Source organism: Belonocnema kinseyi, chromosome 6 (assembly GCF_010883055.1).
Source record: "Belonocnema kinseyi isolate 2016_QV_RU_SX_M_011 chromosome 6, B_treatae_v1, whole genome shotgun sequence".
Classification (NCBI taxonomy): domain Eukaryota; kingdom Metazoa; phylum Arthropoda; class Insecta; order Hymenoptera; family Cynipidae; genus Belonocnema; species Belonocnema kinseyi.
This window is the reverse complement of record NC_046662.1, coordinates 96,182,811-96,202,094: the sequence shown is the minus strand read 5'-3', so window position 1 is coordinate 96,202,094 and position 19,284 is coordinate 96,182,811. Positions and strand designations below refer to the sequence as shown.

The window sequence follows — 19,284 nt, the reverse complement described above, 5'->3', positions numbered from 1 at the left end:
TCGTCGTATTGATTCCTTTACAGACTGTAACCACCTATCTCACGGTTGTGAGACGTGGTTATGGCTGAAATTTTACGGCGATTTCGCTGGAAGCGGGTGCAAATTTTCAGATTAGCACCCGCTTCCGGCGAAATCCTGCGGTTGTCCTTATGACAAATTTTTAATTATATATATATAATTTAAAAGTTACTATCTGCAAGGCTGCTCAGTAGACCTTATGCGTAAAGTTTAAATCATAAAAAAAACATTGGAAATCAGCAAATTCAATTTATGGAAAAACGACAAAAATTGCACTAAATGTTTAATAACAATTTTTTTTAAGAATGCGTCTTTTTTAATGGGACAATCAAACTATGTCTGTTTTAATACCAATGTAAGTAATATATTATAATAATATACATTTATGGGAATGATATAAAATTTCAGGAATAAAGTCGAGTGCGAAGCACGAGATACGTGATGAGAATGTGTTCGTTAAAGCCGAAGGAGCTTAAACAAAAGAGAATTTAGAATCACCAAAGTACTGTTGTCGATGCTTTTACCTTTAGTATTAAAAATTCTATGCACAAAGATCGAGCGCGTAGCGCGAGGTAAATACATTATCGAGCGCGAAAGGCGAGAACTAACAGTGGCGCGCTAGGCTAAAGGTCAAAGCATTTCAACAAGTTTTTATGATAATATTTTAGGGCATTCCAAATTAAAATTTTTTCTTCTTTTGACTTTTTTCATATCGTGCGTTATTTAGCTTAAAATGTTCATTTTCCTTTTTTTTTGGAATTTTATAAATGCTATAACTCTGGTAATTTCTGGTATTGTGAAAAAAGTTATCAGGATAAATTGTTTGTATTTTTTAATACTTTGAATATCCGTGCAGAGAATTTTTGAATTTTGAAAAAAGTTGTCTCAAAAGTATTCAAAATGCGCTCACTTTAAAAATTTTTATCCAAAATGGATGGCTGAAGAACTTAACCTTTAGTTGAGGACACTGAAAGAGCCCACGAGGGAAAGGTTTAATAGGTGAACCATGGCTCAACAATGGCATACGCGTGGGCTAACCGAGGGGTAAGTGTGGGGTGAGCGTGGGGTGAGGGTGGGTTAACCATGGGTTAAGCGTGGCGTAAGCGTGAGGTAGGCGTGGTGCGTGACCTGGTGCATTCGGGTCGTCAACTCACCATTTGAAATTGTTTTCATTATTCACAAAATCTAAATTTTTAAATAGGTCTCGTAGCATACTTATCAAACTACCTCACGATCGATCCGGTGCACCCGGATCTTCGACTCACAATTTTTAGTTATTTTGGCTGTTGGGACAATTTTAATTCTTAAAAACTTTTCGTAGAATACGTGTTAAATTACCTGGTGCGCGACCCGGTGCACACGGGTCGTTGACTTACCACTTTGAATTATTTTCGTCATTCATAAAATTTAAATTTTAAAAAAGTTCTCATAGAATACGTATTAAATTACATCACACTAAAAAAAGTGTTCAAAATGATACTGAAATCAATATCATTTTGATATGCAACAAAAATGATATCGGAAACAAGAGCATTTTGATCAGCCGGAATGAATGATCGAATTTTGAGTTCATAATTATCTGATTCGGGATCATGAATGAAGACAAGCCAAGATGGCTGACGTTCTTACAGAGTTTTTTAGCTCTTGTGCAAGCTTTTTATGGTGTCGCAATGAAACAGGCGCCAAGAATTTGCGGCCATTTTGTTTAGTCTGACAAATGAACCAAAAAATAAGATAATCCGTGTAGAGGATTTTTGAATTTTTAAAAAAGTGGTCTCAAAGATATTCAAAATGCGCTCACTTTTTGACTTTTGATCCAAAATGGCTGGCTAACGACCTTGACTTTTAGTTTTGGACACTAAAAGAGTGTACAAAAGGCCAATCTAATGGATTTATTTTTTCAAAAGTTATTGCGGAAACAGACAGCAGACGTATAAATACACATGCAGACAGACACATTCGTAAAAATTTGTTTTTTAAATTCAAGGGGTCTCAAAACGTAGACATTTGACATAAACTGGAGTGTACAATTTTTCACAAATCTAATACCTTCTCTGATGAGAATGTAAAAATTGTTTTCAGTTATTATTGTATTTAAGAACAAAAGCAACAAAAGGGCAAATTTTTCATTATAGATTGAAATTTAAACTTCCTTGATTTTATTTTCATCATATGTATGTTTCAAGCAGATTAACATTTAAACAAATTGTGCGATTTTATGACACAATGTGACCCTTTAAGTTTATGTTTCTTTTTTAGAAAATGTTCTTCCAAATAAAGAATAATTTTTAGTTGCTTGTGAATAATTGTAAAAGTCTCTAACTAGTACTTTAATAATATGAATAATTTATTCTGATATGCTTCTTGTTGTTTCTGTCGTCATAACGAATACAGGTTTTGCTCTATTTTTCTCCGCTAATTTGATTTGAAATTCAAATTAAAAGACAATAAATCTGAAATAAAATTGAATTTTATTAGACCATACGAAATATCTAATGAATAATTTTGAATGTTTAAAAAAGTCATTAATAGTAGGAATGGATTTAACAAAGTATGAAAGGTTTTTTTTTAAATTAAATGTTAACATGTATAGTGAAGAAAAAGTTCATATTGAAAGACATAATAGTGTAATGAAAAATGATGTATTGATTGCAAAGTATAAACGACTCTCGAACTATAATTATCTAATTATTATGTGACTCATATGTCAGAATTTTTCATTTACACAGGTGTAATTTATTTGATACTTCTTTCTGAGAGACATCAATTATAATGTTTTTGTTTTTATATTTATCACGAAACTGCTAGAATGATCTGATAATTATTTGTTTTTTTCCTTTGATTTTTTTCTAGAAAAACAGTAAATCAAATAGTGACGTCATAATCCATTTAAAGATTTTCTTCTTTAGTTCATAATATCTATTTGATTATAACAGAACAGTATTTCTTGGACTGCCTTGGTAGCTCGTATTGTTGCCTCATTGACAGTTATGAATTAAATGTTATCAATGGAAGATCCGGAGTGATAGGGAGTTATACGTACGTTATTTAAAACGTCAAAACTAAACAACTGATGAGTGTAAATCTTAAAATAATTGCGTGATAAGATGCATAGTTCATATAACATTTAGAGGATTTTTGTGACATACGCATTTACAACTTTCTGTTTCCCATTCAGAGTAAGTGATTCCCGTGTTTTTTTTAAATATTTAATTACTTGTCTATAATTTTTATGTTTGTTAAATGAAGGTCATAGAAATAAATCTAAGTAGAGTAAAAGTTTATGTAACGTTGTTGTAAAATAATGCTTAGTTTCACCGTTTTTAAAAAGAAAATTACGATTCTGTATACATAGCCTCGCAAATAAATACAATTCTAGGAGAAGAATTAGGAAAATTTATATCCCAAAAATGCAATATTACTTTTTCTTAGTTTGTCAAATCATTTTTTGTAGAAAAATGATTTCTCCAGAGTTTTATGAATGCGTATTTACAGTTTTCTATGAATAATTAGGAAACTGTATAACCTCAAATATATTTTTTTCTTCTATTTTATATTAAAAGCTATTTTTTCTACAACGTTGTAATGTTAAAAAAAAGTCCAAAGTGTTTAGTTTTCTAAATGTTGAAAATTCTCGAAAACAATGATACATTCGTAAGAACTGCAAAAAATTAAATGAAGGGTTTTCTAAAAGAGGCGATCATCTTTCACCCTAAACTGACCCAGTAGTAGTAATTGCAAATTTGAATTTTTTTTAACATTGTCGAAAAATGTGAGAGATACGTGAAAACAGATAAAATTTAAATGGTTTCCAAAATGGGTTTGGCTTTTGATCTGAATAAACTAAACGAGTATCAAAAGTGTCGTAATGAAATTTGTTTAAAATTAGTCCTCGAATTACTCGAAAATTATGTGTAATCAAACAAATTAAAATAAAATATATAACGAACCCCTAAAGCATGGCGACATATGTGGATACTCCTTATCCAAATTTGAAATAATATTTGAAATCTTAAAATTTTTCGATAGAGGTTAGGCATAAGTGAAAAGTGATTGTATTGTATAGTATTTTAATTTCTTGCGTTACTAGTGCATCTTTCTCATTTGATAAATTTTGGTTGTCTTTGTATCATCTGAAAATCTGTTTCTATTGTTTTCGCAATATTCTTTTAGCTAAGTACTGAGCGCCGGCAAATCATGCCGTGTTTAAAGTTTCTAGTCTGGAAAATTTTTGTGCCAATAAGAAACTTTCTGTTCCGAGCATATTTTTTCCACTTTTGAAAAATAGTAGAATATTTTACTATTTAATCATAAAATAAGGAATATTAGGTTATACACAGTGTCATATAATCAGGAACAGTGCACACTAAAGAATTGCTCGTCACTTCACTATTACTATAGAAATTCACTTTTATCACAAATTTGCAAATTCTCTACCAGATGGCAGCAGTTCAGATTCGAATCACATACAAGTATTTTACAAGTATTTTCTGAAGGGAGATCTGGATTATTATTACACCATTAAGCCATTTCCCTTTCGGGGTAGGCGTGACTCGCTCGGTAGGGGAAAGGAGTAGTGTGTGGAAGGGATAGAGATTTTTCAGATTGATCCAGAATTATCGTGCTATTTAAGTAAATAACACGTTCGTTCCGCAACACTGCTCCGACACAGTTTGCTGATCAATCTCTCTAGCAATCACCCCAAGCGAAGAACCTCACGAAGTCGTTATGTAAGGTTCCCCACTTGGGTCCATTAGTAGCCAAGGTTTTTTTTTCAGGCCTCATTCACTCTACTGACCCTCTTTTTATTAACTATTTGCCGCCATACTTTCCTGTCCTGGCATACTTCTTTAGCTTCTTTTATGTCCATGCATTTTTTCATGCAGGCTTTCGTGTTTCTGTGACTTCTTAGGTCTCTTCTAACTAGGGTCTCATTCACACATTCTAACCATTCTTTCCGCGGTCTACCTCTGGGCACGCTGCCATTTACTTTACCTCGATGCACTTGTTTCGTTAGTCGTTCGTTTGGCATTCTCTCAATGTGTCCGAACCATCTTAAACGATTTCTTTCCCATGTGTCTACTACCGTCTCTTCTGCACCACATTCTTTTAGAATTATCTCGTTATTTACTTTGTCCATTAGGGTTTTCCCGCATATTGTGCGCATGAATCTCATGTCAATTGCGTTAATTTTACTCTTATCTTTTTCTTGATAAGTCCATGTCTCGCTACCGCATAGTACAGTCAGTACAAATATAGAATTATTTATTGCCATTTTAGCTTTATTTGATATATTTTTACTTCTAATAAGGGGACCTGCCCTACCAATAACCTTCTTACCTTCATTTATTCGTGTATCTAATTCCTCATCTATCTTCCCGTCCCTAGTAAATAAGTTACCAAGGTATACGAACTTTTCAACTTGTTAAATTCTCTCATCATTTAATAAAATATTGCATAGTGTTTTCTCACTCTTTCCTTCGAACACCATAGTTTTTGTTTTATTTGCGTTAATTTTGAGTTCCATGCTCTTCATGCTTGCATCTAGTTTATTCAGCATTCTTGGTAGGTCTTCGATAGACTCTGCCATAACAACCTTATCATCTGCGAACGCTAACCCACGTACCCTTACTGTTTCGAGATCCACACCCTCTTCGTCGAAGAGAGCCATTCTTAAACACTTGTCCATAAATAATATAAATAACCATGAAGACATAACGCATCCTTGTCTAACTCATTGAATAATATCGAAAAAGTCACTAAGTTTCCCATTCACTCTTACACTCGCTTTGCTACCTGTATATATTTTTTTTATAGCTTGTAGGATTCATCCATTGACTCCATACTCTTTCAGGACTTCCCAAAGTTTACTTCTATCGACCTTGACAAAACCTTTTTCTAGGTCAACAAATGCACAGAAAACTTTTTTCCTACTCTCAAACTTTTTTCTGTTATTTGCCTTAAGCTAAATATTTGATCCGTACATGACCTTCCTGGCATAAACCCACTTTGGACTTCCCAAATCTTTGCTTCTGCTATTTTCATTACCCTACGAATAAGTATTTTTGAATATATTTTACTTACGGTGCTTAATAAGCTAATCCCTCTGTAATTATTGCACTCGCTTTTATCTCCCTTTCTTTTGTACATTGGTACGATAATAGCTTCATTCCAATCGTCTGGGACGTCTCCCATCTCGAAACATAAATTTATCAATTCGCACAGTCTATGTGGTATGCACGCGCCACCGTGTTTAAGCATTTCAGCGTTAATACCGTCTACCCCGGCAGCCTTACCGTTTTTCAAGTTCTGAATTATATCCCTAACCTCAGTGACACAGACTTTTTCTCCATCGCATCGTGTTCAACATCGCAGTTGTGGTGTCCTATAGCTTCATCTCCGAATTGTCTCCTAAAATAGTCTCTGAAAGCCTCTAGTATTCCGTCTGCATCATATACCATTTCCCGCCTACTATTTTTCATGTTGACAATTTCTGTACTTTTGTTTCCTTTAATTTTTTTATAAAGTAGTTTCCTGCTTCCTTCAAAGTCGTTTTGTATTTTTATCTGTTCTGCTCTAATTGTATCTTTACTATCTTTAACTAATCGCTTAAGTAGCCTGTTTTCGCGTCTATAATCATTTCTACGTCTACTTCTTTCCTCATTGCTAAGACCTGCGATGTTCAAAGTTCTCTTGTACGCTTCTCTTTTTGCTTTTTGGGCAGCCTGAATTTCATCATTCCACCACGCATCACCAGAAATTCTTCCTACAACTGCGGTACCACACACTTCGATCGTACATTTAACAAGGATATCTCGTAACATTGTCCAGGCGCCCTCTATATCTTTGTTTTTAATACGGTCCTCCCATTTAGCCCTATCTATGCTTTCGATTATCTTATTTTGGAAATCTATTCGCACATCCGGTTTCTGTAGGTTCTCAATTTTGATTCGCGTTTGTTTTGCTTTCTTGGGTCTCTTTTTTCTCCAACCCCGACCTAAGTTAATTTTTGAGATCAGCAGGTAATGATCAGTATTGCATTCAGGACCCCTCATAACTCTTGTATCTTTGACTAACTCCCTTAGTCTTTCATCCGCAACAACAAAGTCAATTATACTGCGGCTATTTCCTTTAGACCAGGTGTACATGTGGATCATTTTATGCCTAAACTAAGTATTTGTAATAAACAGACCCCTTTCTAAGCATAGACCAACTAGTTTATCTCCGTTATAAATTGTTCTTGGCTCCCCAAAATTACCTAATACTCTTTCTGTATCCTGATTTTGGATGCCCACCCAACCGTTCATGTCTCCTAGTAGAATTATTCTTTCCCCATGTTCGTAGATGTTTATTGTGTCATTTAAAGTGTCCCAGAAGGCGTCTTTTACTTCTCTAGGATCACTATCAACCGGCGCGTAGCATGCTATAATAAATAGTCTTCTGATTCCTACTTTCATTCAAGCCCACAGCAGTCTGGGAGACACGAAACCATGGTCTCCGAGATGCTGCTTTGCTCTTTCATTCAAAATCAGATCTACTCCTTGTTTACCATGTGATTCACAGTTTACTCCTGACCATATTTCAAATCCGCCTTTCAACACGCCGTTTTTTATGTCTTTAGTTTCGCATCGCTTTTTCTTTGTTTCGGGCACACATAAAATATCTAGTTTCTTCACGTCCATAGTTTCACGCAATTCTTATACCTTGAGATCATTTACTCCTCTAGCATTCCAAACACCCAGTCTCCATTCGTCGCCTGAAACATGACCTTTAGATTTTCCGCACTCATGCCTTTTGTCATTAAAAGTTTCAGTCTTTTCCGAGGCTATTTTGTAGTTCAAAACCCCGGTTCAAAATCTCGGCGTTATTTTTAGTTTGTAGGTTTAAATTTCCTTTGTTTTTTTTTATCGTGAAATTATAATGAATTGCTATGAATTACTTATCTTTAAGTACGTTTCCGGATTTCCCAGTAACTGCATATCGAAGCACAATTTTAAGAAAGTGCATTTATACCAAATTGAAAATTTTCTATTTTGCTTTTTCCCAAACCGAGTATATAAAAGACCGCTCTCTTTCATAGTTGCCACGAAACTTTTATGGAAAGTACAAGATAATGTAAGGGTCGACTTACGACTACGTCATATCCGAGAGTCGTTAAAATCGCCCTGTTTAAGGTTCTCCGAAAACACATTAATACACTCATATATATATTGAAAGTCAAGAAAATTTCAATTCCAAATGTGCAAAATTGAAGTAATATAAAATGTAAATCCAGAAAAAGAATAGAATTAAACCAAAAAGACCAATTTTGAAGAAATATTCCAATCCGAATCACAGACAAAAACAGGTATAATGCTTCGAAATATAATAGATCACGAGACGTTAACCGATAAAGTTTTCAATCATATTTTTTTACAGCAAAGTTTACGGGTCATTCATAAACGACGCTGACTGTCCCGCGGGGCGAAGGGGGCCACTGAAATACTACAATGAGCTACATGGATGGGAGGGGGGGGGGGGGGGGGGGGGGGGGGGGGGGGGGCGGTTCATCTGCGGTACGTGGTTTTACATTGCACTGGACAACTCGATTGTCAAAAAGCTGAAGAAAATTGTTTGCCTGTAATAGATGATTTACATGCATGGCTAGTCTCACCTTTTATTCAATTTGATGACTTATACGAATAAAAATGTTAAACTTTGATTTTTAAATAATTTTGTTAAGAAAATGTTTCTCATAAAAACACATGGTTTTCTAGGGGTTGTAGGGGGGGGGGGGGGGGGGGGGGGGGGGGGGGGGGGGGGCTGAAAAATAGCTACGATAGACTACGTGAGGGGGTGGAAGGCTCAAAAGTGACCAAAATCTGGCCACGTAGTTTATGGACAGCTCCTTACTGCGAAAAAAATGCCGGATTACAAAATTAAAATCTGGAAAAAAATTTCTTATATGTATATAAGAAAAGACTATTCCTGGCTATGAAGTTTGCGGACTGAAGCTTCGTCTTTACGGATCCATTGAGGCTTGGACTCGTATTCTGCCATCAGCTTTGACGTTTCTGGGCGAGCGTGGTAAACACTAGAACACAGTTCTGGTGGTACGTGAAAACTGATGACATTTTAAGGGATTTCTAAAGAGAGCTGAGACTTGACTTCTCTAAACTAACTCAGTATCCGATTTTTCAAATATTAACATTTTGAAATTGATCGAAAAAGTGACAATGGTGCGGGATATTTAAAAATTTATGCTTTTATAAGGCGTCTAAAATAAAGTCTTTTTCAAAATGTTAGAAAACCACTATATTTCGAATTAGAGGGGAAAAACAGTATACGTTTAAAGGAAAAATGTAGTTTTGTTTATTTATAAATTCAAATTAATATAAATAACATTTTAAAATGGTAATATTTTTTTTCTGAAGATAGGGAAGAAACAGTTATAGTTTAGACAGAAATTTTTAAAGGGTGACAGAAAAAGAAATATTTATAAATAATAATGCAAAATTTCTGACTGAATGTCTTGGGTTAGTCTGTACTCAAGACAAAATCAAGACCAAATATTTTCACCCGGAAAAGAAGGTATCTTAACGGAGACTTTGAGATACTAGGTCAAATCTCTAAACATATAGACCCACCCCCTGCAAGTAGGGTTCTGCATGGGGTGTTCTTTATTTTGCTAGCTACTCGCGGGACCAATGTAGCCTAGAAAAACAAAACAACTAATAAAATAATGAAGATCTAACCAGGGGCCAAAAGGGGAACAGCTCCTCTGAAGCCACCGTACCAGAAGTAAAGGGGATCACTGAAATCGTTTACAAAATCCAAGTTGAAGTGGTTGAAGAAAAGATTACTAGGATCTCTGTAAACAAAAAAAACAGTAACAATGCTCAGAAATTTTAAGTTTTCACATTTTGGCTCTCAAACCACAGTCAAGGATCTTCACTAGGGGCCTTAGGTATCACAGCTTAATTTGGAGCCACTCTTTCTGCTCGGCCTACGGGCAAAGGGAGGACGGACTTCAAGAGTCGTCTCAAATTAGTCTACTAATGACTGAGACGTGGATTTCAACGATGCAGATAGATTTGCACCTCAGCAAGGGTGCCTCGGTGGTTTAAAACAGGCTCCAGGGAGCTCATTGTTATTAAGACGAGACTCAAAAACAGTAGCGAAGAAATATTAGAGGTGTAGATCGCCTTGGCTTATTCCTCGGATGACGTAGAGATGCTCTACAGCATTTAAAGAGGGTGAAGCTCTAATTCAGCACCGCTAGGAGAATAAGATTCTTTTGCTGCTGGGCTGTGACGCAAACTCCCACCATACAGTATGAGGAAGCATAAAAATCAATGGCAGATGAAGAGATTTATTATTGACAGATTACAATGTACTCTGGCAGCCAAACGACATTCACTGCTATTGAAAAATCAGAAATAAAATCAGAGCTGGTTTCGGAATGCAAAAAGTTATTAAAGTAACTAACAGAAAATAAAAATTTGACCCTTATATGGGTTTCTGGTCACAGAGACATCAAGGGAACTGAAAAAGCGGATCAGCTAGCAAAAACCGGCGTAGCAAGTGAATACATATGACTGGATTCGGAAGAAGCACCGTGAATACTAGGAAGAAACCTAGTGTTGTCGAAAGGCGGAAGCCATCCTGGGCTATACATACCGTATCGACATAGCCAGGAAATCCCATGACAGAGTGGAGGAAATGTGACAAAGATGATGCAACATCCATACATGTATTATGTCAGTACCTGGCATTAGGAATCCTTTGACAACGAACCCTTAGGCCCCATTCATGGCTTCACAGCTTGAGCGCCGGGGGACCCCATTGGGACTCTGAGCCCGCCTATAAACTAACTAAATCAACTGGGATTCATTCGGATTAGATACAAGCCGTAAGGATTGAGAAGAATGGAAACAGGGTTTAGATTGGGTTCGGATATAAGTTGATGTGGACGCATGGATTGAAAACGATTAAAAAGTGAGTGATTAGTTCGGATACAAATTTTGGAATGATTCAGAATAGTTCAGATTAGTTCGAGATGGATCGCTATTCGAAATATATGCTAATATCCAAATTCTGTGAATGATATTTTAATTTTTAGAAAAAACAGTGACACTGAACTATGGTACAAGAGATGAATGTTAAAGCAAAATATTTCATCAATCCTAAGCAGCAGCACATTCATTGTAAAGCATTGAAAATTGTGAAAAAAGAATTGCTAAAAAAAGTCTGCGAATTGCATACCCTTCAGGTGTAAATCTTGAAAATAGAATAACTTGTAATTCCATACGTTTGCAATTCAACAATTTCCAATTCTTGATGAAGCATCTTTCTTCAGCATTTTGTATCGTAGAATCTGTGAAGAGAGATGAAAGGTATCTTTTTTTTTGCAAAAACATTTGGATTACATCCTTGATGCGTACGGGACATATTTCTGATTTCCTTGCATTTTTTTGCCTTTCGATAAAAACCAAACAAAATTACGCTTCGACAACACAGGACCACTGTCTGAACAATATTTACGCTGCCTTTTAAATGATTAATTTCACTGAAAATTCTCTTTCTTAAGTAATTATTCTAAAACTTTGAAAAGTGATTTCACCCCCTAAATATGAATTCTGGCACGTATAAAAAATATGTGTACCTTATTTTTTAGTGCTCTAAAACATACTTCAGAACGAATAAAATCGGAGGTGGACACTTGGCGGACACATTACGCTCTTTTCAAGAAGACCGTCAGTTCACACTAGTCACGCAACATACTATTAATAGGCTGCATTAGGTTCATTAGCTAATGCCGATGCGATTTCAAAAAGATAGACAAAAATCGGTTAATCCGTTCAATTTCTGTTGAGAGTTTTTGTTAATTTGCATCCACATGAAGATTACCTTCATTACTAACAATATTGATCAATTTTCCTAATATTTTTCTTCATTTTGTTGGTGAATTATATCAGGACATTGATTCAGCTAATGAAAATGTAATTGAGCCATGTTTTGCGTAATTTTAAAGTTTACTGGGACCTGAATAGGTGTACTATTTTTTTGTTGGGTCGCTAAAATGAAATCCAGTCGCAGAATTGTGCCAGCACGTCAGGATTTAGATTAAATTAAAAAAAGCTTCAGATTTACAAATGTAAGATTATCATGTTTTTTACTCTTTGTTTCGTTAGTTTTTCATCCATCCTTTCTTCATTCAACTACCCACAAAACTCGAGGCCTCCAATCCCGAGCCTACATACCCCAAGCTCACATGCATGTAACTGATAAACCTCAAGTATACTAATCGCAACCCTATAAATCATAAGCTCAGAAACCACAAGCTCATAAACCTCAAACTCATATATCTCAAACTCAACCACTCCAAAACCACACATTCCAAACCCACAAGTGCCAAACACAGAATCCCCAAACCCACCAAATTCAAACTCTGCATAAACCCAAAACCCACACACCTCAAACCCTCACACCCCAAATCCACCAACCTCAAGCTCTGTACAAATCCCAAACGCACAAACCCCAAATCTACAGACCCCAAACCCTTACACTCACTCCAAATTCACACAACCTAAACTTATATACCCCAAATCTACACATCCGAAACCCACCAACCTTAATTCCGTGTACCCTAAACCCACATAACCTTCAGGCCGTTGTGCATGCTTCACACAATGAGCAAGCTCATTAAACGGCTCATTCAAAAGAGATTAAGGACCGACGTGAAGTCCGAAATGGTATTGGCAGACGATCAGTACGGCTTCTGGTAGGGCAGGTCCACAGTCATAGCCTGTCATGGTCAGTTCATGAAGCCTGGAATGCGCCACACGAGAAGTGGGGCATATGCGCGATCTTCGAGCTGGACCTAAAAATGCGTTTAAATTAGCATGGTTGGAACGGTTCCACGGTCAACTGACGTTTTACTTAACGCAGTTGCTTTCAGGTTATGGAGAGTTTGCATAGTACCTGCAGTACATGGGAAAAAGTATAGCCATGCGATCAGTATTGCTCAACGTCGGTGCAGGAAGTATCCTGCATAGGGAGCACACGATAGTCGCTAGAGGTCGCCCTCGTTAAGAAGAGGGATAAGAAATCGCATTGGGTGAGGGTCGCGATACAGCTGGGATTGGGGAATTAAGCCCTCAGCTATCTTGACTAGCCAAAGTCAGGGGCGACTGATGTTACTGCCCACAAATCCTAAGCTCAAAACTCCCAAGTCTACGCACCTATTGTACTCGGCGGTATCAAAAGTAATATGTAAGATGTCGCTGTATATTTATAATTTTATTTTGTAATCTTACAAACTTTTCCAACATTTTACGCCAAGCTCAAGTTCCATCCTCGAACTTAACAAAAACAGGAAAAACCGCAATTAAAGAACTCAATCAAAATAAAGATATTATAACATGACCCGTAAATAAAGGCAACACAACAGTAATAATGAATAAAGAAGACTATAACAACAAAATCATGGACCTTCTAACTGACGATACACACAAAAAACTTAAAAACGACCCCACAAAAACAATAGTCAGTAAAACAAAGATTCTTCTCAAAGTCTCTAAACTTGACAGCCAAACAATATCGAACTTAATACCTACTAATCCCATCTCTCCAAAACTTTACGGGCTCCCAAAAGTTCACAAAAAAAACATTCCACTCAGACCGATCGTCAGCGCAATAAACTCACCAACTTACAACCTAGCACGTTTCCATGCTGCAAAACTAAATCCTTTTACAGGAAACTCCATCACTCACTTCCAAAACTCATTTGACATAATAGTGAGTTTCGACATAGTATCTCTTTTTACAAAAGTACCAATCTCGGATACAATTGATATTATTAAATCTTTCACAAACTTCCCTTCCGAGCTTGTACGTTTGATAGAACAATGTTTCAATGATACTTACTTCTCGTTCAATAACGAATTCTATGAACAAACCTCAGGGGCAGCAATGGGATCCCCAATCTCACCTGTAATAGCCAATATCTTTATGCAACATCTCGAAACTAAAATCTTCAACCAAGCCAAACTGAAACCAGAATTCTGGTTCCGTTACGATGATGACACATTTGTCATCTGGCGACATGAACGAGATGAACTAAATAAGTTTTTGATTTTATCAATCAATTACATCCTAATATCCAGTTCATCATGGAAATAGAACAAAACGGAAAATTGCCTTTCTTGGACGTATTAGTTTACAAAAAATCTGATAAAACATTAGGACATGAAGTTTACAGAAAACCCACGCATACAAACAGATACCTACATGCCTCCTCCCACCATTACCCATTTGAAAAACAATCGGTCATCAACTCCTTTGTATACAGAGCTGTCTTCATAACAGACAAAGATGACTTAAAAAAGAAATTACAAAACGTTAAACAAACCCTAATAAAGAACGATTACACAAACAAACAAATTGATTAAGCAATAAGAAAACACAGTCAAAAAAGAAGTCAGCACAACCTACGAAAGAAAGAGAGAGAAAAATTACCAGCACAATACCCTACATCCAAGGTATCATAGAACAAATAGGAAGAATTCTCAACAAACACAACATCCAAACCATATTTAAACCACCTGCGAAAATAGGACAACTACTAAATAATCCTAAAGATAAAAAGGCACCCTTCAGTGATCCAGAAGTATATAAAATCCCTTGTTCTTGTGGCAAAGTCTATATTGAAGAAACCGGGAGAGCGGTGAGCCAACTTATGAAGGAACATGAAAGTAAAGTCAGGCTAAAACATTTCACGCAATCAGCACTAGCTGAACATCATATCGAAACAGGACATAATATTTTATTTGATGAAACAAGAGTCATTGCAAAAACCCACAACAAATTTCCAAAAAAACATAGAGAAGCAATCGAAATCTTAAAAAACCCTAATAACATCAATAGGGACAATGGATATAATACCAGCCCGATTTGGCTTTCCGTTCTCCTAGATTTTTTAAAAAGACTTGATTGGCCAATCAAGTTCGACCAGTCCGCAAGGTGGGGTGATCTGGCCAATCACAGGCATCGTAGAAAGTATACCTAAGAACATCATGACCTGATAATTCAGTTTCAGGTCAGCCCTGAATATGTGAACTGCAATGTTCACGAAACGTCGGCAAACAATTCGTAGTTTTTTACACGAGTGAACCCAAAACATCTCTTTTTATCAAACCTAATACCCTTAATGCAATATTTAAATCTTACTTTTAGCGTTACCCAGAAATAACAATGTGCACGCAGTAAGTTTTGTTTTCTTTGGGGTGCTTGTTTAACGCAGTGGTCGGCAAACTTTTTGCTTAATTTTCAGGTATGGACAGGCTCCACCCGACCTAATTTTTTCTACTAATTTTCTGTCTATTCATGTACCTTAGTGTGAGTGAGCTTACTCTAGCAAGGGTCTTTTGTCGATAGGCATGTCAAAGTAAGGAATTTTTTTCAATTTTAATTTTTCATCTAGCGACTTAAAAAGAGCATTATCATAATCTACGAATTTTTTCGACTCCAATGATATATTACTTGCCAGAAAAGTTGAAAATTTGCAGGAGTTTTTTATCAAGAAACATCAGCTTTACAGTCAGTTTAATACTAAATACTTATCAAATTTTCAGCCTTTATAGGCAAATTTATTACTCGCAGGTACCTGACCAGAAAGTAGGTTGTTGTTCACCCCGGTCAGGGCAGCCTGACTTGGTCAGGAGCATGCCGACCATTGTTTTAACGTGAGTCTTTTTAACCCTTGCGACTGTGGTGCTTTTTTAACGTGAGTCCCTTTGCCTCTCACGGCAATTGTTCTTAAATGTTTATCCTTTTTGCATAATAACGTGTGTTTTTATCCTTAAGAGATATTCGAATCAGTTTTCGTTTCTGTTTTATTTTAGTTTCACGTTTGAAACTCCAGCAGTAATCTGCAATCATATGTTCGTTCCAAACACCCTGATATCTTTGTTCTATAACCGTAAGATCTTTATAAAATCATTCACCTTTCATCTCACTATAGTCCCCATGATTTTCCGGGAAAAAATCAAGATGGGGATGAAGCTAATGAATCTTAGAGTTTATTTAACATCACAAATTTTTGTATGCATCCAGCATTTAACCAACAGCTTCTTTGTAATTTAGATCTTTATTATTGTCTAGAAATTTAGAAAGAACATTTTTAAACTTTTTAAAGCAGCAATTTCAAGAGTAGTCATTTTGTTTTGAAACTCTTTGTATTTTAGAAGATTTCTTACCTGTGCCCCTTCTAAAACTCCTCCGTCAATTTTTCCTTGAGATAAATTTGGAAATTTGATGAAGAGATGGTTGAAAGCATCACTGCTACTGAATTTCAAAGCTTTAATGAATTATTTAATCAAACCTAGTTTTATATGTAATGGTGGTCAAAGTATTCTGTTGTTCAAGAATTATAGTTATTATTTTTAAATCGCCACATATTTGCTAGTTATGTTTATCACATTTTAGTTTAAGAAGAAAAAATCGAATATCACCGTAGCTCTCTTTCAAACATCTGAAATAAGCTACAGGAAGTGATGCGTATTTATCACCGTTACGCAATAAAATTGCTTTAAAGCTTTTGTGAGAAGTCAAGGAACAGTCGCCAATCATCAGGATTATAAGTGCTGTAATCTTATTCAGAAATAAAAACTTTAATATTGTTACAGTAAACTAATCGCTCTTCACGTGAGAAATACTTTCTGAAAGGTTCATCTTTTGATCTATAAAATGTTACTTTAGTTTCTGATTCAAGAAGATTTTTTTCTTGAAGCCTAGATGCGAGAAGTTCAGCATTTTCTTTTGAGAGACCTAACTCTCACAAGATCATTAAGTTTTTGCTGATCAAACAAAGTGGCAACTTTTTTATTTTTGCCACTCGGACTTCCGTTTCCACTAAAGTTTAATTTGTCGGGTTCTTGAAGATCTGATTGGTTATTTTCATTATGTAACGATTTATCAATTTCTGCTATTTCTTCATCGAGATTCATACATATTTTTATAATGATCTGAAAAAATCTTTTGGTATTTTTTCAATACAAATTCTTCACAAAAAGAACAGAAATCTTCTGGATTCTTTAAACACATTATTTTTTTAGTCCAAAAGTATAACGTAATCTAAGCTAACGAAAACATTAAATCTATAGAAATCAAACCCAACCACTCCAAGTTTAAACTCACTGACAGAACAAGGAACAAGAGTGTGGCGTTTAACTGTAACTATGGACGATAAACAATTGACGATCAACTCAAACGATATATTACGGAGACAAAATATTTACATATACATAGATTTACTATTACGACAGAAAACTAATACTCTATTTTCAATCAATTCAACAAGAATAATGAAGATTAGAGAAGGTTTGAAGGCATACGATTTTTGGACTTGACACTTGTGGACATAAGCTTAGGGTTTGGGTGCATTAATTTAGGCTTGGGGTTTGTGGGTTTGTAGGTTCAGGATTTGTTAATTTCGTGTTGATGAGCTTGGGGTATGTGTGGTTGGGGTGTAAGTAAAACATTTCTTTTCTAACCAACTCCACAAAAGTTCCTCATTTGCATTCAAGTCAAATTTTATTTCTGACTGATTGATGTTGTGGTACAAAAAATACAAGACGTTATTTATTTTTTTACACTCAGTTTTATATTTAAAGAGGGTAAACTAATCTTAATTTAAATTTGTATTTTCTTAAACATTTTTAACAGTTCCAGCTAAATGGTAGAGGTGGAAAATTATCTTCAAGAATGGAAACATTGGGATAATATAAGGTATCGGAGTATATCAAAATGGGGCAGCCCTATTCTTATTCAAAGGAGTTAAACGACCTTCAAAGCGCGTTTCACATTCATGCCACATTTTAAGTGTTGCAAATTAATTAGTCTGGTATAAAAAATGGAACAGCAGTTTATTTATTTCCTATAATATGTTGTAGATTCTACGATACATTCTACGTACATTCTACGATATATTATTCTTTATATTTATTACACATATGGTGATTGTGAAAGAAATGTTTTGGACACAATGATTTTTTACATCAGGAACATCTAATAACCTGTGTTTTATCACAATATGTACATGTTAATTGTGAAGATCCCCTAAACGCAAAATCGTTCCTCAAGTGGAGATGTATGTCATAATTATGTGATAAAACATAATCGAAAAAGCGTTTAACAAAATTTTTCCACACTCGAAATCCAAAAACGTCTAATGGCTGGATCATACATGTAGTTCCTTTTAGAATAATTTTAGGTATGACAGTTTTATCAGCATGTACTTCTGCGCCTACCCTTTAAGTATAATAACCAGTCCATGAATCCAATAACAACAAACTTTTACTCCAAGTAATAGGAAAAAATACGTATTTTACCCACTTATTGAAATAGTCTATTAAATTTAAGTAAAAAGACGTTCCAAGTTATAAAAATAAAGGAAAATATAAAATTAGCTTCGCATACCTGATGTAAGCTTCCCAGATTTTGAAGCCGTTATGAATACATTACATGGTCTAAATAATGTCGACACTGATGATATGTTCAATTGTTTCGCTGTGCGTAGTCGAATATATAGATTGTAGAACACACTTAACTTTTTTTTTGAACTTCCACTGCTAAACTTCTTCCTGAATGCAGCTTCAATTAGAAGCCACTTTCATCCATGTCATAAACATTTTGAATTTCGTTATTCCGTTATTTTTCTCGGAACAATGTAATGAGCTTTTTTAAATTAATGTGTTCAATTTCTGGAAGGTATAAAGACCATTTCATTGTTATTCTGATTCATGAAAGCTTCTAGAGCCCACATACGGTGATATTGGTCATCAACAATAAACTCAGCATCAGCTTGCTGAGACAACCCTCTTAACTGAAGTTCAGAAGATAAACGTCGGAAGCATATGTATGTTGAACAGTGTGAAATTTTCTTCTTTCTTTTCCTCCGTCTGTGTTTTTCTAGTATTCAACAGCTGTTTTTTTTTATATTCAAAATCTACATCAGTGTCTTTCTGCGAGAAAATTCCAACAATTTAATTCACTTCTGTCCAATTCTCTGAATGGTTCTGGAAAGTCTAAAGGCTGTTTCTGATGTATTTCCACATTGAATTGAAATATAGTGTCAAGTAACAACTGTTTAATTTTTTCTGCCAGCAATATCTCCTGTCCTGCTATACAGTCTGTCAAGTTAAAGCGTGGGTGGCTTTACTCCCAGTCGGTAAGGTGTATCGACATGATTTTGGTGTCAAAATATTAAGAAGAGCTCCCTCTTTC

At 35.4% G+C, this 19,284-nt stretch overlaps 1 protein-coding gene across 3 annotated transcripts in view; it reads left to right on the top strand.

The window, feature by feature from the left end:
* The first annotated feature begins 2,953 nt into the window (after positions 1-2,953).
* Positions 2,954-19,284, top strand: part of LOC117174865 (ATP-binding cassette sub-family G member 1-like) — a 24,515-nt gene continuing 8,184 nt past the window's right edge. For 2 of the 3 annotated variants that reach the window (XM_033364267.1, XM_033364269.1), the window contains exon 1: positions 2,954-3,197. The gene's annotated coding sequence lies outside the window, so the exon portion shown is untranslated. The remainder of the gene's footprint in view (positions 3,198-19,284) is intronic. The other variant, XM_033364268.1, reaches the window with a different exon arrangement.